This window comes from Rhipicephalus microplus, chromosome 5 (assembly GCF_043290135.1).
Source record: "Rhipicephalus microplus isolate Deutch F79 chromosome 5, USDA_Rmic, whole genome shotgun sequence".
Taxonomy (NCBI): domain Eukaryota; kingdom Metazoa; phylum Arthropoda; class Arachnida; order Ixodida; family Ixodidae; genus Rhipicephalus; species Rhipicephalus microplus.
This window is the reverse complement of record NC_134704.1, coordinates 94,043,904-94,067,121: the sequence shown is the minus strand read 5'-3', so window position 1 is coordinate 94,067,121 and position 23,218 is coordinate 94,043,904. Positions and strand designations below refer to the sequence as shown.

Below are 23,218 nucleotides of genomic sequence, written 5' to 3'. Positions count from 1 at the left end.
AGTGTTTACTATGTGAGCCGGGAGCCATGCGATGTGTGAGGACGGAAAAATTTCCTCCTTCGTCTCGTGGTTGAAGAGCCTGTTAACGACGGTAGCTGCCTTTGAAGGAACTAGGGCCGCCGAAAAACTTCTATAGCTGTTCTAGAGTCGGAGTAAATGACAGAAGCTCCCGTGCAGCTTCGAAGGGCAAGCGCAATGGCTATTTCCTCTCTTTCGTGGGTGAAGTTGGTTACTACCGCGACTGCGTTGACGAGCGAGCCATGGGCGTCCACCACGGAGACAGCGTAGGCACCTCGATTCCAATATTTTTCAGCATCAACGAAGAGGACCTTCGCATCGGTGCACATGATCTTGGCGAGTATGGCCTTGGCTCTCGCTTTTCTTCGTCCTTCATTGTGAGTTGGGTGTATGTTTCTGGGAATCGGGTCAACTGTTATCGCTTTCATGGCGTGTGTGCAAAGTTGAGACTTCTCTGGCGGCATGAAGAGGGGTGGATGGCTGGCTTCTAACCGCCCATGAAAGTGAGAGCCGACTAATCTGTGCATGCCGCTGTGCCTCAAAAAGGTCGGTTGCTGTATTGCCTCAGAGTTCGGTAGCTGTATTGCAGTTCCATTGCCAGATCTTGGAAAATGGTGGTGTGCTGTCCATGATGTTGACTTGGCTTAACCCCCTGTGCGTTCACTTCACCTATTGGGCCTGGTGGCTGAGGGGGTGTCACCAGCGCAGGTAGGGGTCCCGGGGAAGACATGGACCCCGAGTCCGGCGTGGGCATTGTTCTCGTGGCTCTGGGTTGAGCGATTGGTCTTCTCAGGTGATCCAGTCTGCCGCAAATTCGTATAAGTGCCTCTTTAATGTCAGCAATTGCTGATTGAAACTTAGTGAACTTACTGTTTGTCTTGCGGTGGTTTTCGGCTTTGTTGTCACTAGCTAAGGCGTTAGAAGGAGCCTCGCTGACGTCAGACATAAAGTCGTCTACGTCGGATGTGTCGTCATCTGTCTGGATGTTCGTGGCCCTGCGTTTGTTTGGGCTAGAGGACGGGACTACGGATCCTGATGATTGAGGGTTGCCTGGCGAGCGTTGCCTGCAGTTTAGCTAGTTCCTGTTTGAGTGCTTTGTTATCCCCCTCTAGTGTGTGTATTCGTGGATCTGCCTCATGCTCTGGCTGTACCTTACCATGCTTTGAAGTTGTCGGTGTTGTCGGTGCAGAGCCTATGTCGCCAACTATGTCGGCCCAGGTCATTTCCTTGCTAGGAAATCTAGACCTGGACCGGCCCCTCGAGCAGGAGCGCCTGCTGGAGTGAGTGTGCGCTGTGGTACGGGAGCGCTGTCTTGAACGGGAGCGTCCTCTGTAGCTGGAGTGCCGCTTGGGAATGCAGCCATCTGCCATCCCCGGTATCATGTCTGCGGGGTCGTTAACCTCGTCAGCATTGTCTTTTTTCTCGGAGCGGTTGCATCTTTGTCTTCTGCGTCGTCGTAGGACACACGGGATGTGGTATCTTTTTCTGCAGCAACGGTGACCTGTGGGGTGATCACCTTGACAGAGCTTGCATTTCGGAGTGCAACGGTGGGCTTCTGCAGCATCGTTGGAGAGTTCTTTTCTGCAGTTGTCGCATTTACTTCTCTCTTCCTTTCTCTGGTGGCATACGTCGGCCCGGGGCCCGACTCGGCCGCAGGCATGACAAACATTGACTTGGCGTTTGTAAAGGGAACACTGCTCTAAGGCTGTTCCGCACATGACGTTTTTGGGAACTTGAAGCCCATCACAGAGTATCACAACAACATGCGTGTTTTTGATTCCTTGACTTCAATGGCGGTCGGGTTTTGTTGGTTGACAATCATTCCTCTGAGAATGTGCTGTTCTATCGAGTGGCGAACATTCCCGATGACGCCTTCGCAAGTGTTTTCCAGGGCGGCTAAGTAGGCAGAAACATCAAGTGCGCCGACTTTCGTGTGAAGTTTCTGGATTCGAGCATATTGGACTGCGTTAGATCTGACCGGAGTCGAAATAAGTATATTCTGCACCTTGTAAGGGCAGACTGTATCCTCCCATGCTTCTTAATCGGTGAGCGCAGCTGCCATAGTAGGGGCCCTCGACAGCAGTATCAAGTTCGCCTTCAAAACGTAAAGCCTTCCGTAGGGCCGTGCTTAATCTGGTCTCTCGGCAGCCGTGGGAGTCGCAAAGCAGCTACAACATTCTGCACTGTCGAGTGGGAGCGGGTGTTGAAACCATGCTTTTTTGCCGTGTTTGCCGTAGACTTGGCAGCGGTAGCAGACGCCGCGTTTCTTGCCGGATCTCGTTTCCGGCGGACGCCAAGAGGTGTAGTCCACCTAGTTCCGTCAAAGTCTTCCTGAGTGATGTCCATGCCTTCAACTGTCACCATCTCGGGCATCCTCGCTGCTTAGTCAGGTGTGACAGGGGCCTGACGAGGCCCGGCGCTGCCTCGAAGCGAACCCTAGCTCCATACTCGTAGCTGAGGGGTTAGTCTTAGGGGCGCGTCCCCCGCTTCGAACACTTGAAGTTCAATAACTCACCGAAAAGTTCATTCGCCCCAACGAGATCGGTGTCGTGAAATAGCTTGCCCAAAACTGTTTTATGAAAGTCTAGTGGAGTGGTGGAGAACACAAGAAAGATGTCCGAAAACATTGAAGAAAGTGGGAGCCGACGTGGCCGCGTCTACATTCCCGGACGCCGCCTAACGGACCTCTACTCGAGGATGTAGGCTATGTCGGACTGTGTAGTTTGCATCAGTTTGTTAATGTCATGCTTTGTGCCCCTCTACGCCGCAGTTGTCAGCATGTGCTCTCTCCCCATTGACTTTTTGTTCGTTGTGTATTTGCGTGCGCGTACGGAAGGGATGGATGGATGAATGGATCAAAAACTTTATTGGCGTCCTGAAGGATTCTACCTCTGTTTTTTAGGCGTAGGTTCGCGGGCCGCTCCCACATAGGGATGGGGAGGCCTAGCCTCACCGCCGCATCGTGGGCCTTCTGGGCAGCCTTGAGTTGTTCTATGAGAACCGGACTTGCGAGCAATAAATGAAAGAAATTTTTGGAAAATTCTTCATTTTTTTCATGTAAAGAGGGGCACCTTCAGAGCATGTTAAAATCACTGCGATTTGGCAGTCCAGACAGACTTCTGAAATATCGGAGTAATGGCTATAGGTTACGAGGCTAGGCTATCTTCCCCTCTGAAGCATGCGAAGCAAGATTGCCTGTTGCCTAGACAACTTTTTCTGTGGCAATGAAAAGGACCTACGGCCTAATTGATAGTGATTTGGGATCTCGTTGAAGGTAGTCAAAAGGTCCCTAAAGTGAAGGTTGGGGGCTGATTCCTTTGTCTGAAAAGCACCACTCCCGGCGCGGTAAGAGTAGAAGCCTCGCGCCTCGGAGGGGGCTAGCTCGTTAACACTGGGAAGGACCCCGAACTTCAAGCCAAGGTGAGCAGGGAACCAAATCATAGTGTGGTGGGTGAGTTCCTTGTGAGTGAGAGTTCTCAAAACTTCCTTGCACACGGAACCAGAAGCGAAGGTTCTAGCAGCGGTTTTAGAGTCCGTTTAAATATCAGTCCTTTGTGGATCAAGGAGAGCTAGTGCAATGGCCACCTGTTCTGCTTTGTAAGAAGAAGTGGTTCGAACCGGCGCTGAGGTTCGAACCACTTAGTATCTACGGATACTAAATCTGACCCTTAGTATCTACGGATACTACTGCAAAGTGAGCGGAAACGCTGTTCTGGGCGGCATCAACAAAGAATGAAACAGACAAGTGGGTGTGAGCTTGAGCTAAGAGAGAGGAGGCTCGAGCGACACGTTTGCCCACGTTGTACTATGGATGTATGTTTCGTGGAAGGGGACACACTTTGATGCAAGAGCTTATATAATCATCAAGTGGCGTATTTTGCACTTCGAGCGTCAGGGGGTTTACTCCAGTGTCAGCCACAATCTTTCTCCTCGCTGGTGTGATCGAAAGCCTGGCAACCTGTGCCGTTCGTTGAGCCTCGATAACTTCTTCAATCGTGTTGTGTACTGCAAGCTTGATAAGGTTCTCGGTGCTTGTGCGCATAAGAATACCAAGAACTTTCTGGATGCCTCTCCTTCTGAGGATGTTCAATTTATTTCTCCCATGCAGTTGCCACCTCAGCATAGATGCGACATAGCTTATGTGGCTCATCAGGAATTCATGGAACAATGTGAGTAGGTTGTCCTCTCGAAGATCACCCCGAATGTTGGAAATGCGTGAGATTAGTCGGATGACCCCTTCCGCCTTGAAAGTCAGATGGTCGATCGTGCGGCCGTTCTGTCCATTAACCTCGATAATCATGGTCAGAACGCGTATGAAGTCCACCCTTGAAATATGCTGCCCGATGCCGTGTGCAGCCTAATGTCGATGTCGGCCAGTGGTTGCCAGTTTTTGGGTTTGGGTCCCCGTCTCGTGGGTCGACATAAGAGAAGTTCGGACTTTAACGGCGAGAGCTTTAGGCCCATTTTCTTTATGCAGACTTCAACACAGTAGACAGCTTCTTGACGAGAGCTCTTCATGGAGCCCTGCGAGTCACCGACACTCCATATGGTGATGTCGTCCGCGTATATAATGAACTTGATGCCTTCTTGGTTCGAGAGCTTGACAGCAAGGCCGCACATTGCAATGTTAAATAGCAGTGGGGAGATGACTGAGCCCTGCGGGGTGCCGAAGAAACCGTGATGATAGGGCTTAGACTTGAGATCGCCTAGCTGTATAGTGGCTTTTCTATTCCTGAGAAACGAGCTGGTGAACTTGGGAAAGTTGGCTCCTAAGTTGAGAGAAAAGATGGAGGCAAGTATGTGGGAGTGCGAGACATTGTCAAATGCCTTTTCAAAATCGAGTCCGAGAATGGATCTAACGTACCGAATAAGTCAAACAAATACTTATACAAAGTTATGATGGTGTTTGCAATGGTTATAAGCACTGTCTTTATTACCGCGTGGTTTGCTGTAAAGGATCATCGGTGTTCAAGTCTCTTAGTTCCCGTCAAACCGACCTGTTGCTTGTGGCTGACCTACTCGCATAATCTAAGACTCTTTCTTAGTCGGTGTTGTACTGTTGGTTATGAGAGTAATTGAAGGCAACTGTAGGTAAATAAAGGCAATGCTGTCGCATTTATCGCTAAGTATAGCGGCATGCGGCAACTTGAAGTTCGTTTGTTTGCGATAAGTGCACGGTGAGTGGACGCTGCGCAGATGCCGCCGTGTGACATATTTTCGGCGCGACTCATGTTTTCGACCAATGGTGCGCGTGCTCAACGAGTCCGCCTTCGCCTCAGCCGGTACTGAGCTCAACCGCGGCTGTCGGCTGCTGCGGTTCGCCCGTACACAGCGGTTTTCCCGGTGAGCCGTATGTGTACGCGCGGCCGGTTGGTTGTTATCGAGGCCTACGCCCTTCCCCTCTCTCCATAGAGTTTCCTAATATTAGGAAACTCTATGTCCCTCTCTACACCCTTCCTTCACGCGGGCCACTATAGTTTTAGCGCTCAGCTATGGCGTCCCGCAGTGGTGCGCGCCTCGCTAATATATACCGAGACACCTAGTCAGTCCGCGGCGGCGGCCAATCCCGTTTTCCCGTCTTTCCCCCGGACAGCGCAATCAATAACGCGACCGGAAGCGACAAGGCCGCGAGCCTTGACACTGCATCATGCGACCTCGGCTGAGTGTCGGTTTCGCGGTAATAACCACGAGCGCGGGCGCTGGAAGAGCCGCGGGCGGGGAAGGCGTTTGTTTTGGAAACGAACGAGGCACCCGGTTAAACGCAGCACATGCCGCCCGATGGAGTTTTTTTTTTTTTTTTTTTGAGTGCGGTCGCGCGTGCCTCTCAAATTGAAATGCCGCGGGCTGCCACCGGCGTTCGCGCTGTGCTCGGTCGTGTCCGATTGTGACGCATTAAGCGAAACACAAGCAAACAAACTGACGAACAAATAAAAGAAACTCAAAGGATCTCGTATGCATTCGCTTAAGACGATTAGAAGGTGACGGCTAGCCACCTGCGATTTCTCTCTGCAGTTTTTGGCCCAGAGGGCGTGAGTTTCGGTCTTTCGAGGCTGTGTTGGTTGTATAGAATTTCTGTGCATGTCAGAAACGCGCCGTTCGCTGAACAAGCAAAAGAGCGTCTGAAAACGATCGCGGATCCATGTAGTTTGGCAATCCTGTCAACTGGCGTACATTCACGAGCCTAGATCCAATAAGAAACCGCGACCCGGTTGACCGCGCTACGTCTTTTCACGTTTTGAGTGTGTTTTCTTGAAGAACAACCCGTGTGGTACTTGACAGCTTCCTTGCGTCATACAGTATCCATCCGCAGACTCGCCTTGGACATCGCATAACGAAAAGTGCTAAAATAGTACGTTATGCGCTTAATTTATACGGCCTCGTCAAAATAATCATCATTATCACCAGTCTGACCGTGCTCACTGCAGGGCAACGTCCTATCTCATGTTCCGCCAATCAACACTGTCCTGTGCTTGCGGCGGTTACATTATCTCCACTATCTTTTTAGTCTCATCATTCCGCCTAACATTCTGCCCCTGATTCACGTGCTTGCTTTCTCTTGGAATTCAGTCTGTTACTCTTAATTATGAGAGGTTATCGCGCCTACGCACTACATATCCAGACCATATTAATTTCTTCTTCATGATTTCGAGGATAATGCCCTTAACATCCCTTTGTCTTTAACCAACTTTGCTCTGTATGTTCTCTCACCCTCTTTCTTTTGCAGGTTTAATGCACTGCTAAAACAAATATATCCCGTGTTGAAAAAGTGCCTAAGGCACACGCAAGGAATTCTAGCGTGTATTTACGCGGCACATATAGGAAAAGAACTAAGAGGCAGGTAGGCGCTTACCTGTGTCGTAGTTCTTTTCTAGCATTTGTGAAGCTAATACATGCTGCAGTTATGAAACACCTGCTCGCTCGAGCAGCAACCCTTTGGCTAATTCAGGGCTTTTCCCTCTTCTCTCTTCGGTAGATATTGTTGATAGTTAGCGCGCTCATATTGACAAGGATGAACGAACTGGCATATACTTTAGAACAAACAGCGCCCAATGAACGCAGAAGCACTTAAGGCGAGAACAAGAGCGTTTGCAAGATTAATGCACGTCGTTGTTCTTTCATCAAGTGTTTTCGTGTTTATTAAGCCCTGTGTATTCTAATGGATCCGTACCAATGAGGTCGCATCAACACCCTCTTATGGCATATACCTCATCGTCTCAGTAAATTTATATGTCAATGTGGATAACACAGCCTCGTTGTAAAGAAATGCGGCGGCAATTCCATGACTGTTGCAGCCCGATTTTTCTTCGCTTTGCAAAACAAAATGGCACGCATGCGCAGATTGCGCAATTCCAATCGTGTATCTTTTTTTTGTTTAATGCGCAAAACAGAGAGAGGTCTGAAATGACTGCCACGCGGGGCCGTCTTTCGATGGCTGCGCGGCTGCAGTCGCGCGTCAAGGTAGAAAGTACCTTTATGTAGATTTGTCTTTGAGCCCTGCACGTTGACCCGTACCTCTTACTGCTGAGGCCTCGAGCCATTATATATTTCCTTTCTCCGAAAAAGCCCAGCTCTAGCACTCAGAAACATAAAATAAGGCAAGTCGCAGAGAATCGAGCAGGTAAGGTCCATTACAATTGGAAAAAAAAGGACAAAGATAAGTGACTTGCTCTATCTGAATTGTAGGGTACAAAATGAACAGAAAAAAAAAAAGAAAATGAATGATGGATCGATAAGAAAACAAGAAATAGTGATGAGAAGTTCGCCGGGAAAAGAGGCGCAGCGCACAATGACGAAGACTAGAAGGGAGGAGAAACAATAGCACGGATACAAATGCCAGAATAAACGGAGGGGGCGCGCAAAAGACAAAAAAAAAAAAAGATTAGACAAGGAGAGAAACTACCGGCAGAGGCAACGTTTATAGATACTTTTTCAGTTCCGTAACTCCGCCGCCGCAGGCGGCCGCCGGTTTTACCCGGGCAGTGAGATGGCGCCACAGTCGCGAGTTGCGCTGTCGCGGGCGCACGTGTTGCCGGTGTTGCTCCTCCCCGCAGTTGCTTGGCCGCGTGCGCGGCTGTCATCGCGCTTTTTTTTTCTCGTTGTTGTGACCGTGCGCGCACGTGGTTATCCTCGAAGACTTCGATCATCTGTGAATTGTGACAACCTAGCACTACCGGCCACAGGACGTCTCGGAGCTGCCAAGCTTTACGATGCCAACTTGCTTCGTGCCCGGCTGCACCAGCGGGTACAAAAGCAATCCAGAAAAGCGGCACTTTTTTGCACCGCCGTCCGATCCGCAGCTGCTTGAAAGGTGGGTGAGAGCTATTCCCCGCGCCGATAAACTTCTGAGCAAGACATGCAAAGTGTGTGACGTGCATTTTATGCAACATGACATTGTGAAGACTTACAAGCATGTCATTGACGGCCAGGTTGTTGAAATAGACCGCGGCTGTTGGGCATTACAGCCTGAAGCCGTGCCGTGTCAATTTCCGAATGTTCCAAGCTATTTGTCAAAAACAATAAAGAGGCGGCGGTCGCCTAAGGATAGGGCCAGCTTACCCAACAAAGTCGTACTTGTTGCTACGCCATCAGATGAGTACCAGCAAGAAGTTCCTGATCCCGTGCACGACATTGATTTCGCACAGATTGTCGAAAACGGCTCATCTTTAAAGCTTCCGAAAAACTGGAGAATGGCGGACCTTGAGGAGGACACTGGTAAACCTCGGCAGGTTATCTTTTACAAGGCGGGAATGAAGGACGATGTTTACGCGATCCTGAAGAGCGTCGCGATTCACGAGGACCTCACGTACGTCATCCATGCAAATGGAAGACTGTTGCGCAGCTGGGATGCAGAGATTAACATATTTTCTGCGCAAGATGTGGAAGCGATTGTACAAATTGTGCACGCAAAACAATTTTGCCGTGGTTGCCCTCTTATCGATGTCACCAACTCCAGCAGAGTGACAAAAAAAGTTGGAGGTAGGCTTCATCACAACGATTGCGCCGTTCTGACTGACGCAGATAAAGAAGTGTGTGCTGCATGTGCCAACTTGACAAAAAGTTTAAAGCGAAAGGCAACGTCCACACGATCAAAGAGAAAGGTGCCCGTGGCAGCAAGTGCGCTGAGAAAGCGGCTAATTCGTGCCACTGCCGCACGAGAGCGAAAGAAAGCAGATGTAAAGCACCTGAGTGAGAAGCTCAAGAACGCATTGACGGCGACTCTGGATGATATAATTAAAGATTTGCCTGAAGTACACTGTCGAAGGAGGCCATACTGGTCATCGAGCGCGAATACGTCTGTGGCAGCCTTGCATACCCTTCAGAAAAACTGCTTGCGTGTGTGAGCACGGTAGAACGCACTATAAAGCATGCTAGCAAAGGCACATGTTTTGGTGACTTATTTTGGGATGTGCTGGATGCTCTAGTGAAGAGAGGCACAAATATTGTTGGCTGTTCCGAGCATGCTAATCAGCTTACTGCTCAAACAATTCACTTTTATTTAACAACTCGTATGCACTTCTTCGCACGAGCCAAATGCTTGGAGAACAGCAGTGCCGTTCGGGCACAGAGAGAGCGCAAGAAGGCAAAGCTAGTTTAACGAACTTCGCAGTAAACCTGCCGACAAATCTGTGCCGTGTACGTGTAATGAAATGTGTACGTCAGTTTTCGATCTATTCGTGAGGCGTTTTCCCACCGCAAAAAAAAAAAAAGACGAATAGCAGTGTTTCATTCATCCAACAAAATTTACTAGTCGCCAAGTCCTCATGTTACGTAACCCCGAGTGCTATAAGTTTAAGATTTCTATTTCTTTTAGCGCGCTGAATTGTAAACTACTAATGTGGTCTTGATGCAATGGACACAGGAAGGCGCAGGGTGAAGCGATCACTTTGTCACTGCGCAAAACGGATGCCTGCGAAGTACGTACAGGCTTTTTTTCAAGTTCGTGAGTCATACAACGCGCACGAATTAAAGCGCGTGGCCTCTGTTAAATAGCGAGAGTAAAGACCAAGTACACTGTTCGCACAATTCTCACTCGGGCGCACGCAAAGGCTCACGCGACACCCTTCGCGCTAGCAGACGACTCTCGCTCTCCTAGCGCAAGGCGCGACTGCAGCGCTGCGGTGGCGGGTGCGGCGGCCGGCCGCCTTCTCCCTGGGCGCGGCGCGAGGAGTTGCGGAACTGAAAAAGTATCTATAAAAGCAAAGGATTCGAAGGGGGTTCGTGCGGAAGAGTGAGAGGCCTCCCTAATCAAACGGGGAGAAGGGTGCGTAGGGAAGAAGGACATGGCTGGGTGGGGGCGCTGTGTGTTCTCGAAGCGCCGCTGCCGGGCCTGGGGCCTGGGCTGGGCTGCCGCGGTGGCGGCAAGCGTCAACACACACACGCACGCCCGCGCGCGCCGGGAAGTGGTTTTTCGAGACGCAGCAGGCAGGAGCCGGCTCCGTTCACCTCGTGGCTGTGCGTGTTGTGCCGTGTGTTTGCTCTGCTGCGTGCCAGTCTCGCGCGGCGCCTCGATCGCCTCGCTTCTTTTTCGCCGGTCTTCCTGCAGCACAGCAGCGCGCCGGCGGCACCACGCCTGGGACACCCGCTGTCAAGGTGGGCCGCGGCCCGAGAACGGGCTTCTATACCCTTCCCTTGCCCCGCGTGCACTGGGAACCCATCGTTGCTGCCTGCGCAATTGCATGAGCAGCGTGGGAATGTAGTCGATCGAAGAGAGCTTTTCTGGGGGCTACTTGTATCATAATTGATGAAAGAGACAGTGCTGGAAAGTTCACAGAGGTGGCAGACGGAAACGACTCTGAATAAGCACAGACGAAGCGGTTGATCACTGTCAAGACGAATGTGCTGGTGCTATATATATATATATATATATATATATATATATATATATATATATATATATATATATATAAATGAACTGGGATTTCTATATATGTGGGCTCCCTCGGCTAGTCCTCCCGATCACGATTGTGGGCTGTCTTGCGCGTTACTCTAGCGATGTTGGTTACTGGTCGATGATCATTGATTTCTCGCTCACGCGCGTGTAGCTTCGAAGCGCACGTGTTCTCGTCTTTCGCGCAATCGGCTACGGCACGTGCCCGTTTTGGCGCGAAATATCGCTATATTTCGTCAGCGCGCTCGGTGTCGAGATTCAAGCACGAGACTGTCGTCTTAATTACTGTTGCGACTGTCTGTGAATGATCTGTAGTGTTTGCGGTGAATTTTGCGGCACCCTTTTAGTGCACGCACAGTACATAGCGAAACTATTTGAAGTGTTTGTTAATTTTTTTACAATTTGAAGTCACATTGCGTACGCCAGGTGTCCAAGACGTTGCCGCAAGTCACGTTGGCGGAGTTTGTTTGTCTGATTTTATATGTAAATATACATGTTTACTTTAGCGTGTTTCTGTTCTCGGCGGATAAAACGTCGTGCTGTGGTGTGTCAAAGCGCGATCTGACGCGGTGCATGCGAGCACTATCAAATTTACGAGATCTATTGTCATTTAGTGTTCGTGGGGTCTAATTGTTATTTTATTCCTCAACGGAGTTGTACAGGGTTTTTATCTGGCGTGACACGTAAATTTATGCTGGAATGTTGAGGTTCGGCTTTCGTCTTGGAACCACGCCAATTGAGTTCATAGTCTGGTGGTCTACAACTCCCGTCTCTCATGCTGAGTCACAAATATAGATATTAGCCAAGTCGCTCAGTCTTTCATCCTTTCGAATTTCACATAAACGAAAGGAAGGAGATCAGTGAATAACGTAACTGCATGCGTGATGATGTAACGACCCTCCTCAAGGTCTATCTCGAGAACGTACAGCTCTGCTTGTCGGTGAATGTTTTGCGCGCCTTTTCGCCGTTTGTCGCGATGGTCACGCTATCATTCATTCGTGAAGTGTGTGACGTTTTTGAAGACTCGTCTCAGAACGTTGTGCGGAAATTACAGCTCCGGATCGCGGCCAGTGGCCTCATTGAACACAGGCACCGTTTGCGTACGAGTGAAACATTTCCTACATCAGTGAACGAATGGGTGTTCGGGGTCATCATTGTGTCGTGTGTATCGCACGCCGGTCTTTGCGGTCGCATACACAGCGTGTGCTGCAGAACGGCTTAGTTGCAAAGCGCAGGGTGCTTAAACGATGTACACTGATCGTTTCGCGTGCTATGCCGCCGTATGGATTGCACAAAGTGATATAGTGCGCTCATTTGTAGGAACTTCATTGACCGGGCTCCGGTTCGCAAACACGTACGTGATGGTATCAGGCGAAACTTCGTCCCTAATGAACAGTCCCTTCAGTTTGTTAATTACCTCCGCTGTGTATTGGGCAATCAATCTGCCCCTAACGTGGAAATTCGTCTGTTAGTAGACACACACACACACACACACACACACACACACACACACACACACACACACACACACACACACACACACACACACACACACACACACACACACACACACACACACACACACACACACACACACACACACACACACACACACACACACACACACACACACACATACACACACACACACACACACACACACACACACACACACACACACACACACACACACACACACACACACACACACACACACACACCACACACACACACACACACACACACACACACACACACACACACACACACACACACACACACACACACACACACACATATATATATATATATATATATATATATATATATATATATATATATATATATATGTATATAGTTTGTGCGTGTTTGTATAAATCGGTTTTGCGCGCTTTCCACGCCTTTTGCAGAAAAGTCGAGGCGCTCTGTACAAGAAAGTATGGTCAAGTGTGGTCTTCGAAACGGCTCATTATAACGTTCAGGCCGGAATTAAGACGCAGTGTCTTCAAATGGGTTAAATTCATATTGCATAATTTCGAGCCACTCACTATTACTTTCCAGGGAAGAAAACTAAGCAATATGTTCGTTTTGTGTGAGTTGCAGTCGTTAATTGCAATAGGTGTGCAGTCACATATATCAATTTTTTTTGAGTCAGTCACGTTCCATTTCAACATGGAAATAATGTAATCACAGGTTTTAATTGCATAAGCAAGTAGTTGTTGGTTGTATTCATTTCGCAAAAAAAAAATTACTGCTTGCTACTTCGGTCCTGAAGCACGGTGCGTCGAACATCGCAGTATACCTTCACATATATCACAGTCATGCGCAGCGTACTGAGTCAAGTCAAGACATACTGGCTATAAAGAAGGTTCTCTTCATCAAATGAGCAATGTAGCTTGCTGTTTTCCCGCCACAAGTTGACGCAACTATAGCGTAAACAAGATGCGCACACAAACGTCGTAACCGCTGCTGAAGGGGTTATTATGAGATTTTTCTGTTTTATATTCCTCTGCCTGTCTATGTAACTACGCTGCAATAGTGTTAGAGTTTGTGGTTGTAAGGGTAACTGTGGTTATTCGGTTAACGAAAGAAGGGGAACTTATCGGGAGGCGCGTTTGTTTGCTATGGACACAGCCCAGTGAATTCAGCAGCAGAGATGGCGGGCCCTTAGGGGCCCTCGGCAAAAAAAAGTGTTTCGCTGTCTCAGCCTTGACTATACAATTGGCGCTGGCTTACACTCCCAGGTGTTACATGTACATAGATAAATAACTAACGAAGAGGACGTGGAAGTGCCTCTCGTTGGTAGCTCCATTTGTGCAGAGCATCGGAAGCGTAATACGAAGCTTGTCGATTCGGGTCACACTGACGGAAAAGGTGCTTTTTTCATCCACTTAAATTCATCTGATTTTGCGTCTCAATTACTGCACTACGCTGCACTACGTTTAATGACAACAACTAATGTACCTTGCGCTTCTCTTCACAGCACTGTATGTTGGATTTATTTGGTTGGTTATCGTCCTTGAATAGCCATGTATGAAGCGCGAAACGTGGTCAAACATGCGAAAAGGGGAAAAGCTGATGTTTTACTAGTTCTCCTTTTTACTTGAGTCACGATCTTGTGTGTTATATTCGACAAATAAGAAACGTCAGAAATTCGTCCAAATTTCACTTCTTTTTTCAAGGCTATAGATGTAGGAGCCCAGTGTGCGTTTTGTTAGATTACTGCATTATATTCAAGGTATATACGACAGACGTCTTATGCACGGAAGTTTGCGAAGTGTTGCTAGGCACGATTGCAAGCGAAACCAGTGTAACCATGCGTGCGACGTGTACCATGACCATATGTTATTAGCGCTGTTAAGTTATAGTTTGTGTGCAGTGGTAACCTTCTGTGCATGCCACGTCGTTTCGGCTCAAGAAGTCTGAAAGTGTATTCCTAGCTGTGATTTGCTGGGGGAGAATAAAAAAAGGAAAACCGTGCGTTCTGTAGATCTAACGCCGCACCCGGGCTTTTAATTAGGTTATGTGTACTTTGCTCCGTCTTCAGTGCGGAAGACCTTGCCTCAAAGCTCACGCACGGCCCTTCGATCTAATGCCTGAAGCTGTAGTATCCGCAAAAGAAGATCAACGGAGCCAGGTGTGTGAGAACAAAGGCGGAAGGTTGAAAGAAAATTGGCAGGGGGTTAGGTGTGTGGGGGTGGGGTCTTTCGGTTCACAGATGAAAGGGTGGAGAGGAGAAAAGTGAAGAATCGAATGGCAGCGCCGCTTGCATGATTAAACAGAGGCAGCCAGCGGCCTAATCCGGAATTCGGGGGCTTCCGCGCGCATGCCGCCCTTTCTTTTGCCGTTATATGACACGCTATAAGAAGATAAGAAGATTCGCCCATTCGTTCATTCATGCGTCTAGGCAGTTCCTCGACTATAAGCTCCAGCGTCTTACATACTAGAGCATAGGGAAAGAGAAATCAAGAACACAGTTCTTGCTGCCTGAATGCTTCGGGTGGTTGTACGAATCAAGTTGTCCGATTCGCTCATTCGATTTGGGGAGTGGGCAAGTGCGTTGGAATTCTGTATACAGGGCGTTGGAGATTGTTTTGGCGCGATAACGTACCGTATTTGCGCAATTTTAACGCGCACCTTTTTTTGTTCGGGAAAGTTATGCCTTGAAATCTCATGCATGTCGGACTTGTGTATAAACCGAAACTTCCCCTTAGCTGCCCATTGTGATCACGTTTGCTTGCAGAATGACAGCACCAGAATAGCAGCAACGCAGAACGACGATCCGTCTCGTGCTGTTATTCTGATTGAAATGTGGGGTATAACGTCCCAAAACCACCACATGATTATGAGAGGCGCCGTAATGGAGGGTTCCGGAAGTTTTGACCACCTGGGGTGCTTCAACGTGCACCCAAATCTGAGCACACGGGCCTACAGCATTTTCGCCTCCATTGCAAATGCAGCCGCCGCTGCCTGGATTTGATGCCGCTACCTGCGGCGTGCTGTCATTCTGCGTTGGGGAATTTTTAATGCCACGATGGCACTCAAGACGAGATGATAGGGGTCCGATAGCGATAAGGAGATGTCCGACAGCGATAGTGATCGAAGTGCGGTAAATAAAGAGCCTGTTCCCTCCTGGTGTTATGAAAGGTTTTGTTCGTTGGTGGAAATTGCATGCACGTTAGAAACAGGCGTACAGGTTATTACTTTCCAGCTCCCCCCCCCCCCTTTTTTTTTTCTGTGACAGTTGGTGCGTGTTAGAATCGGTGCTTTATAGTATTTTTTTTTTTTGTTTCGTCGCAAAACTTGGGTGCGCATTAAAATCGGGGGTGCGTTGGAATTTGGTAAATACGGCAATGCGCTTACTTTGGTACCAGTATTCTTCGGCACTGTGTCAGTGTTCAGGGAGTCTCTGAAAGCCCGCGATATCAGTGAGATTCAGGAGTCATCCGTCTATTGGTGATAACAGTGGCAGGGAATCGCGCGTGCTAAATTTTTAAATTGTGTCTGAATTTATCAGAATTCGCAGGCTCTACTCGCACGCGTGCTCTGCAGAGGTAATTTTTTGGATCTTATGCCGGTGGGAACTGGAACTCGTGCTCACGATTAGGAAATGGTAATCAGCGAAATTCGTTATGCATTCTAAATCTCTTCTGGGAAAGTATAAAAAATAGCTGACTGATAGGAGACCCCAGTGCAATGGTGATGCAGAATGAAGCTAGGCGTGCCCGGCGGACATATGGAAATGTTGCAGCCGATTGTTCATGCATGCAGGCGTTGAGAAAAAGCTGAAAGTTTGGGGTGCGCGTGACCAGACGAATTTTTTTACTTCGAGCGTGTTTCTGTAACGATATCGTTGAGCATTGGAAAGACATTGGAATAAGAAAAGAAAAAAAAACAGCGAAAGTGGCTAGTTCCTTCAGAAATAATTCGACGAATGAATTGTAAACAGTATATAAATATATATATACTGTTTATGTACATATGTACAGTATATATATACTGTATATATATATATATATATATATATATATATATATATATATTCTAACAGACAGTGGCTAGAGCATCGAATGCGTTATTTGAAGGTCGTAGGTTCGATTCCTGCTCACGGCAAGTTATTTTTTCAGCCACTTTTCTTTTTTCTTATTTACATTACATCGGTTCTAATAACTTCCCTTATACGTTCCTTGGCATTATTGTCTGTTAGATCTCGTTAATATTGAGTCAGAACACGGAAAAACGAGCCCTTAGGTATACACTTCTTTCTCTTATATATATATATATATATATATATATATATATATATATATATATATATATATATATATATATATATATATATATATATATATATATATATATATATATATGTCTGTGTGTGTGTGTTTCAAAGAAAAGCCGAGCCACATCGTTGTTCCGCACTTCCTAAGTTGTATGTGTACCCCGACCGGAACCGTAATGCCAATCAGCCCACCGACAACGTTTGGTTTTTTCCCACATAGAGCTTTTACAAGGTCTGTCGGATTTGCAGCACATGGTAGCATTAGCAAGCTTCGCCGCTATGCCCGTTACGCATTTTCGCATTTTTCGTTTCCTCAATCTTATTGTAACGCCTATACTTGATGCATGTTGCATTAGTTCAGTGGTTTCACAGCCATGGACGTTTCGGGATCCCTTGTGGACCAGAATGGGTGGGGGGAGGTGGAACATAACTTGACACATCATGCAATGCGCAATTGATGCCTTCTATTTCTCCCTATCAGCGCTTGTAAATTAGTTGGGCTGTCTGCAGCCCCCCTAATGTTGTTTTTAGCTATGTTTGCTATCGAAATATGAAATTCTAAAAGAATTCTGCTCGCGCCTATGTGTCGTAGAACACCGCATCAAGAGCTCTACTACATTCATCAGAGGAAGAAGGGACCGCAAGCCAGCTCCACCGCAATACCTTGGTGATATGGCGAGAAACCCGCAAAAAGATTCGAAAGGGCATGTTAAGGGACATAGTGTGCCCCCTCCAACAGAAAACAAAATGCTCTTATTTTGTTGCTTGCGTGCGCGTGTGTGTGCGTGCGTGCGTGCGTGTGTGCGCGCGCGTGCGTGCGCGCGCGTGTGTGTTTGTGTTTCGAAGCTGGTTCTCACGGAACTCCAAAAATGGCTTCGTCGAGCCCCTAGATTCCCCGGATTTTTATTTGAGAATCACTGCATTAGTGCTTCATTCCGTGTTGCTTTCCTACTTAAAATTTAAGTGGACGCTTGAATAGGTATTTGTTTTGCGTATGTGTGTGTTACAGTATACACAAAAGCTCGCATACAGATCTGAAAGGGCCGTTTGTATCGAACTGCTTTACAGGATGGTGGTACCTTTGTAACCAATTGGTATCAGAGACACTTGTGAGCTTCTAAATAAACTGCAAAAATAAATGTAAAAAAACGTGGAAATGTGGACTGAGCATCATTGTGAAACCGACATGTCCAGCATATTCGATATCAGCAGTCTAAGGAAAAAAAAAATAAATTCCGTTGTTTATGAAGTGTCATTGCGACAACGTGATCGTAGCACCCGTCGTAATGGAGGACTCTTAATAAATTTAAGGTTGCCTAAAGTGCCCCTGATTTGGCGTTAGTGAGTGTTTTTGAGTATACGTCCCGGAAACAATGAAACGTGACAACGTGAACCGGCATCGACAAAATTCAGACCACCATATCAGAAACACCTGATCACCAAAGAGCCCATGGTCGAATGATCGTACTTTATGAGAAAAAGGCGCATACAGATAAATACACGTGACCGGCGCGCCTTCGATGGGCATGCGTTTATCGGTACAAAGCCAAAGTTCAGCTCCTTAAGTATATTCGCAGCACGATAGAGCAAACAAGACCAGTACACGCCTGTAACTGTGCGCTGTGTTGCCAAATTCGAAGTACATAGTTTGACTGCGTCCTCGACAGCCTCATTTATGATAGTGGACGGATGGACAGACAGACAGACAGACAGACAGACAGACAGACAGACAGACAGACAGACAGACAGGCAGGCAGGCAGGCAGGCAGGCAGGCAGGCAGGCAGGCAGGCAGGCGGGTGGGTGGACGGACGGATGGACGGACGGAGGGACATGATAGATGAATTGATAGATGGATAGATAGATAGATAGATAGATAGATAAAAGGAAAGAAAGAAAGAAAAAAATGAAGGAAGGAAGAAAGAAAGAAAGAAAGAAAGAAAGAAAGAAAGAAAGAAAGAAAAAAGGAAAGAAAGAGAAGGAATAGTTGGTCACGAACGCACGCGATGGGCTTAGCCTGTCCTCATTTCCTCGATAAGGGAGGCCTCCTATTTTTGTTCCTTCTCCTTTTACAGCGAAAGTCCAATTTAGTTCCCTGATACGGATTTGTTGCTGGGCCTTTTAAGCTCAAATTACATATCCCTGTTCGGAACCCTCGCAATTTCTGTGCTCGGCGGCGCTTTTCTAAGCTTTCGTTCCCCCTAAGGTCAGCTGTGACGCCACAATTTTATACAGGGGCGCACGGCTTAGCCCTCTTTGATGTCGGCTGTCGTAATTCCCAGCAGCCACTCCGTACACTGTGACTGAAATTTACGAGGTTAACGACGCACGCAGCGCCAGCGTTGAATAATGGTAGGTTGCGCCCGAAGAGGAAGCCTTCGCTTTTACGTTGTGAAAAGTCCTGGCCTGTTATGTGTTATTTTTGTTTTATTCCTTAGTTCGCGTACTCTGTAGCGGAAAATTCAATTCGGAAGTACTTTGGGCGTTCTGCCGCTTTGTTGCAAGGTATTTTAGCTTCCGTGTTGAAGGGCACACGTGGTCTCTCTCGCCCTGTTGGCTTCTGCACGAGCGAGCGAGCGAGAGAGAGAGAGAGAGAGAGAGAGAGAGAGAGAGAGAGAGAGAGAGAGAAAGAAAGAGAGAGAGAGAGAGAAATGCGCAAAGAGAGGCTGGGAGGTAAACCATGGCCGTGTACTCTCGGGTACCACATACACTTGCATGTAACTTTTCCTAAAATGAACCAGAGGTAACCATGGCGTTGCGATCGTTCAGCCACCTAGGGAATGATTGGTAGTACTCGGATTCGCCTATAGTCTTCCTGTTTGCGAGCTTCGAGCGCACTTGGCGCCCCGTTTCGCTGTCGTGTTTTGGTTTTGTTTCAGCTAAAAGCTGGGGTCGTTGCGAACTTTGTGAGCCGAATTGAATTTGGAAGCCTAAAAAGGTGGAGGTGGTGAAGCGTAGCTGTTTAACCTTTGTTGGGCTCCGTCTTGCGGCAAAGCAGATTCAGGGAACGCGAAGCCAAACAGAGCTGAAAAAGCAAAGATTAGACAAATCCGTGCGCTATACTTATCATTCCCATGTTAGCTGAAGCACCCTGCGTAGCAGCTCCCATAGACACTGCCGCCAGAGTTCCCTCTAGTGTATATATAGGAAACTCTGTGCAATTAGTTGAAGGAGAAATGGTACGAGAGGAGGAGACTGTATGTGAACGCACACCACCCATTTGTTGAATATTCACCTTCGCGAGCATTCGTGCATTCACAAATGACTCCACAGTCCTTTTGATATGGAAGAGCGCATTCCCGCCCTCCAAGTTGCCCTATGAATGCCGATGTGGTTAGGCCGGGGTCTGGGGAATTTATCGACACTAAAGCGAATTGCAGTTGTTGCGCGCCGACGCAATGAATGTCTCGGAACGTTTCCCAGTGTGCCGTGTTGGGTAACGACCAGGGTAATCATGGACATGCCGCGTTTATTCTTCGCTGAAGTTCGGAGTGTAGTTTTGTAGTCCTGCTCCTTTTCCTCATGTCTGCGTGCAAGTGAGCGTGCTATGCGGGATCTTTCGCAGCGTTGACGAACTCAGGGTGTTCATTCAGCTTCGCTTGCGTGTATGTAGTTGCAGCTATACGTAGTGCGCTTCAGAATGCGTAGCGTGCGTCTCTTGCTATGCACGCATGCCAGAAATCGCCATTTTTCGGAAAACGGTATGCGTGTCAACAGTGAAAGTATATATATATACTTTCACTCAACTTTGTTCGTATTGAAGTCTAAAAAAAAAATGAACGTTTCTCACATTGAGCGACTGGACAAGCGTCTGCTTGTGTGCAGAAGGCCATTTCGGGGAGATTTGATATATCTGAGCATATTAACTCCGTGATCTGAGTGATTCGTTGAGCTGCCATCTTGTTTGAACAGCAATGTAGCCTGCATCGTATTTGTCTACGATGTGGTCTTCTCGGAGCTGTCTATTTTGCCGGCTACGTGAGAATTCGAATTGGACTTAAGATGGCCGCCGTCTACTGTTAGCTGTCTATTTCTTCACAATCACTCTTCATCACTCTGTTACGTTTCCTCTGGTGTACCACAGGGCAGTGTTCTTGGTCCCTTACTTTTCCTCATCTACATTAACGACCTGCCTGACAACTTATCCTCATGTATGCGTAGATTTGCCGATGACAGCTTTATATATCGTCCCATTCGAAACAATAGCGATCATCTAACTCTTCAAAAAGACCTCGAGCATATAATTGAGTGGTGCAAAACATGGCAGATGAACTTAATGTTTCCAAATGCAAACTAATCACCTTTAGTCGCAAACGTGATAACTTTAATAGCCAATACAAAATTGATAATAGCATTGTAGAACGCACTGATCATTACAAATACCTAGACATAAACTTAACTTCTACATTTTCGTGGTCCACACATATCACTTCTATCTGTGGCAACACATCAAGATCATTAGGTTTTCTGTGCCGAAATCTATACAGTGCTCCCTCCGATTTGTGCAAACTGGCTTATCTTGCTCTAATCCGTCCTCAACTGGAGTTCGCATCCTCCATTTGGTCACCATATCCACAATACCTCATAGATAAGTTAAAATGTATATAGAACAGAGCTAGTCGATTCATAGCGCGTAATCACAGCTACCCGTCCAGCGTAACACAGATTAAACATAGCCTTGCACTCGAGCCACTGAAAATTCGCCGTGACATCTCACTTTTATCACTATTTCACAAACTCATCCACAACAGCATGATTCCATCTGTTCACCTTAATCTAGCACATCGAACTTCGAGCAGACTACGTAATACCTTTAGCTTATCACGCATGTACGGCAATACTAACGCTTTCAACCAGTCGGCTCTTCCACGAGCTATTCGTTTGTGGAATGATTTGCCAGATGATCTTGCGTCAGAACAAGACCACACAAAGTTCTATCATACTCTTAAAAAATACTTATGCACCAAAAACTGCTCTATCGCATCTTCATAATCATCAGTGTTTATAGGACTGTTGCCGATGTTTTTGTACTATTGCTAGGTTGTAGTTACTGTCATAATAGTTTTTTTTCGTATTTCACCTTGACATGCTGTAACTGACTTTTCTAGTATGTATTTTGCTTACATGTTCATAAGTTGAACTGCATTTTCTATTATATTCATTATTTGCCTATGTATGTGTAGATATTACGTATATATATATTTTTCTAACATATTCTCTGTACCGCCCCCCTTACACAACGCCCCTCGAGGGCTCTGTAAGGTACTGTAAATAAATAAATAAATAAACAAATGAATGAATGAATGAATAAATAAATAAATAAATAAATAAATAAATAAATAAATAAATAAATAAATAAATAAATAAATAAATAAATAAATAAATATTTAGCCGTCTACGGTGAGTATTCTAACACACCCCAGGGTCGGCTCCTTGGGGCGGGTGGCTAAAACCCTCAGCGTGGATGGCTCCTTGCGTCGTCTGCTAGCCACAGTGTCTTTCTTCACGTTGTGACTAGTGTATAACGCTAGAACAAGCTGTTTGTTAACGTTCCTATTTGAGCTACTTACCTTAAAGTCGCGGGTTCGATCCCGGCTTTGGCGCTCACATTTAGATGGAGGCGAATGCCAGAGACCCATGTTCTGTGGGGCTGAACACCAGATGGCTGAAAATGCTGCAGCCTTCCACGACAGCGTCTCTAGTAATCATGTCTTATTTTTGGGACGTAAGACTGGTATTAGTAACGCTGCCATTTTAATGAAAGCTTTTTTTATGCCTCTTGCATATGGTCCGTTGCTGAAGGAGATTTAGCGTGAAGATTTCAGAAACGTACCGATAACGATTTCCGAAATAACGACTGCAATCTGAACGCCGATTCTGAAATATAGTTTTTATTTCTCGGTAATATTTCAACTCATATTCTCATAATCACCTCGTGAAGTGCCTAAAAATAAATAATGCCTGAGACTACTCATGTCTGTCTAGTTCATGAATGAACTTATCAAGAAAATAAAATAAATATGCAACGATTGGCAGTGGAGTTCGGCCCAGGCCGCTAAGAAAAGGTCATCAGGCTGCATATTTAAATCCCCTAACATATAATAACGAACGTGAAACCTTAAAAGCAATAACATAAGTGAAAAAAGGGCAACTGATGGAAACATTGTACACTACAAAGAGTATAGAATTCATCGCTAGATTTGAGCGCACAAAAAGCGAGGACAAAGGTTTGTCGCATACCCTTCGTATTTCTCTTTCGTGCGAACTTAAATTTCACGATGAATGCGAACCACCTCGTACAACTTTTAGTTTTACAGTGGTGCCGTCGTAAATCATTCTGTGAGATTATTGCATGGCGAAGTGTGAAAGCGTTCCTTCGTATCCCATTGTCTGCAAGTTTCTTTTTCGTCCACTCTCGATTAATTCGTCGTTTCTTTACCACATACGAAAAGAGAGAAAAAAACTTTTGTATTGCTTTTTTTTCTGTTGTTTTCTGTTGGCTCCTTGGGGGTTGCGTATGACGTGTTTGACA

General features: G+C 46.9%; 1 protein-coding gene across 7 annotated transcripts in view; it reads left to right on the top strand.

Moving 5' to 3' along the window:
* The window catches only part of LOC119174335 (cytochrome b5 reductase 4), a 323,373-nt gene that overhangs the window by 18,227 nt on the left and 281,928 nt on the right, over positions 1–23,218 (top strand). The window contains exon 1 of one of the 7 annotated variants that reach the window (XM_075895769.1): positions 10,412–10,608. The exons of the other annotated variants lie outside the window; for them this stretch is intronic. The gene's annotated coding sequence lies outside the window, so the exon portion shown is untranslated. Of the gene's footprint in view, positions 1–10,411; positions 10,609–23,218 lie in introns of those variants that run through there. 7 annotated transcript variants of the gene reach the window in all.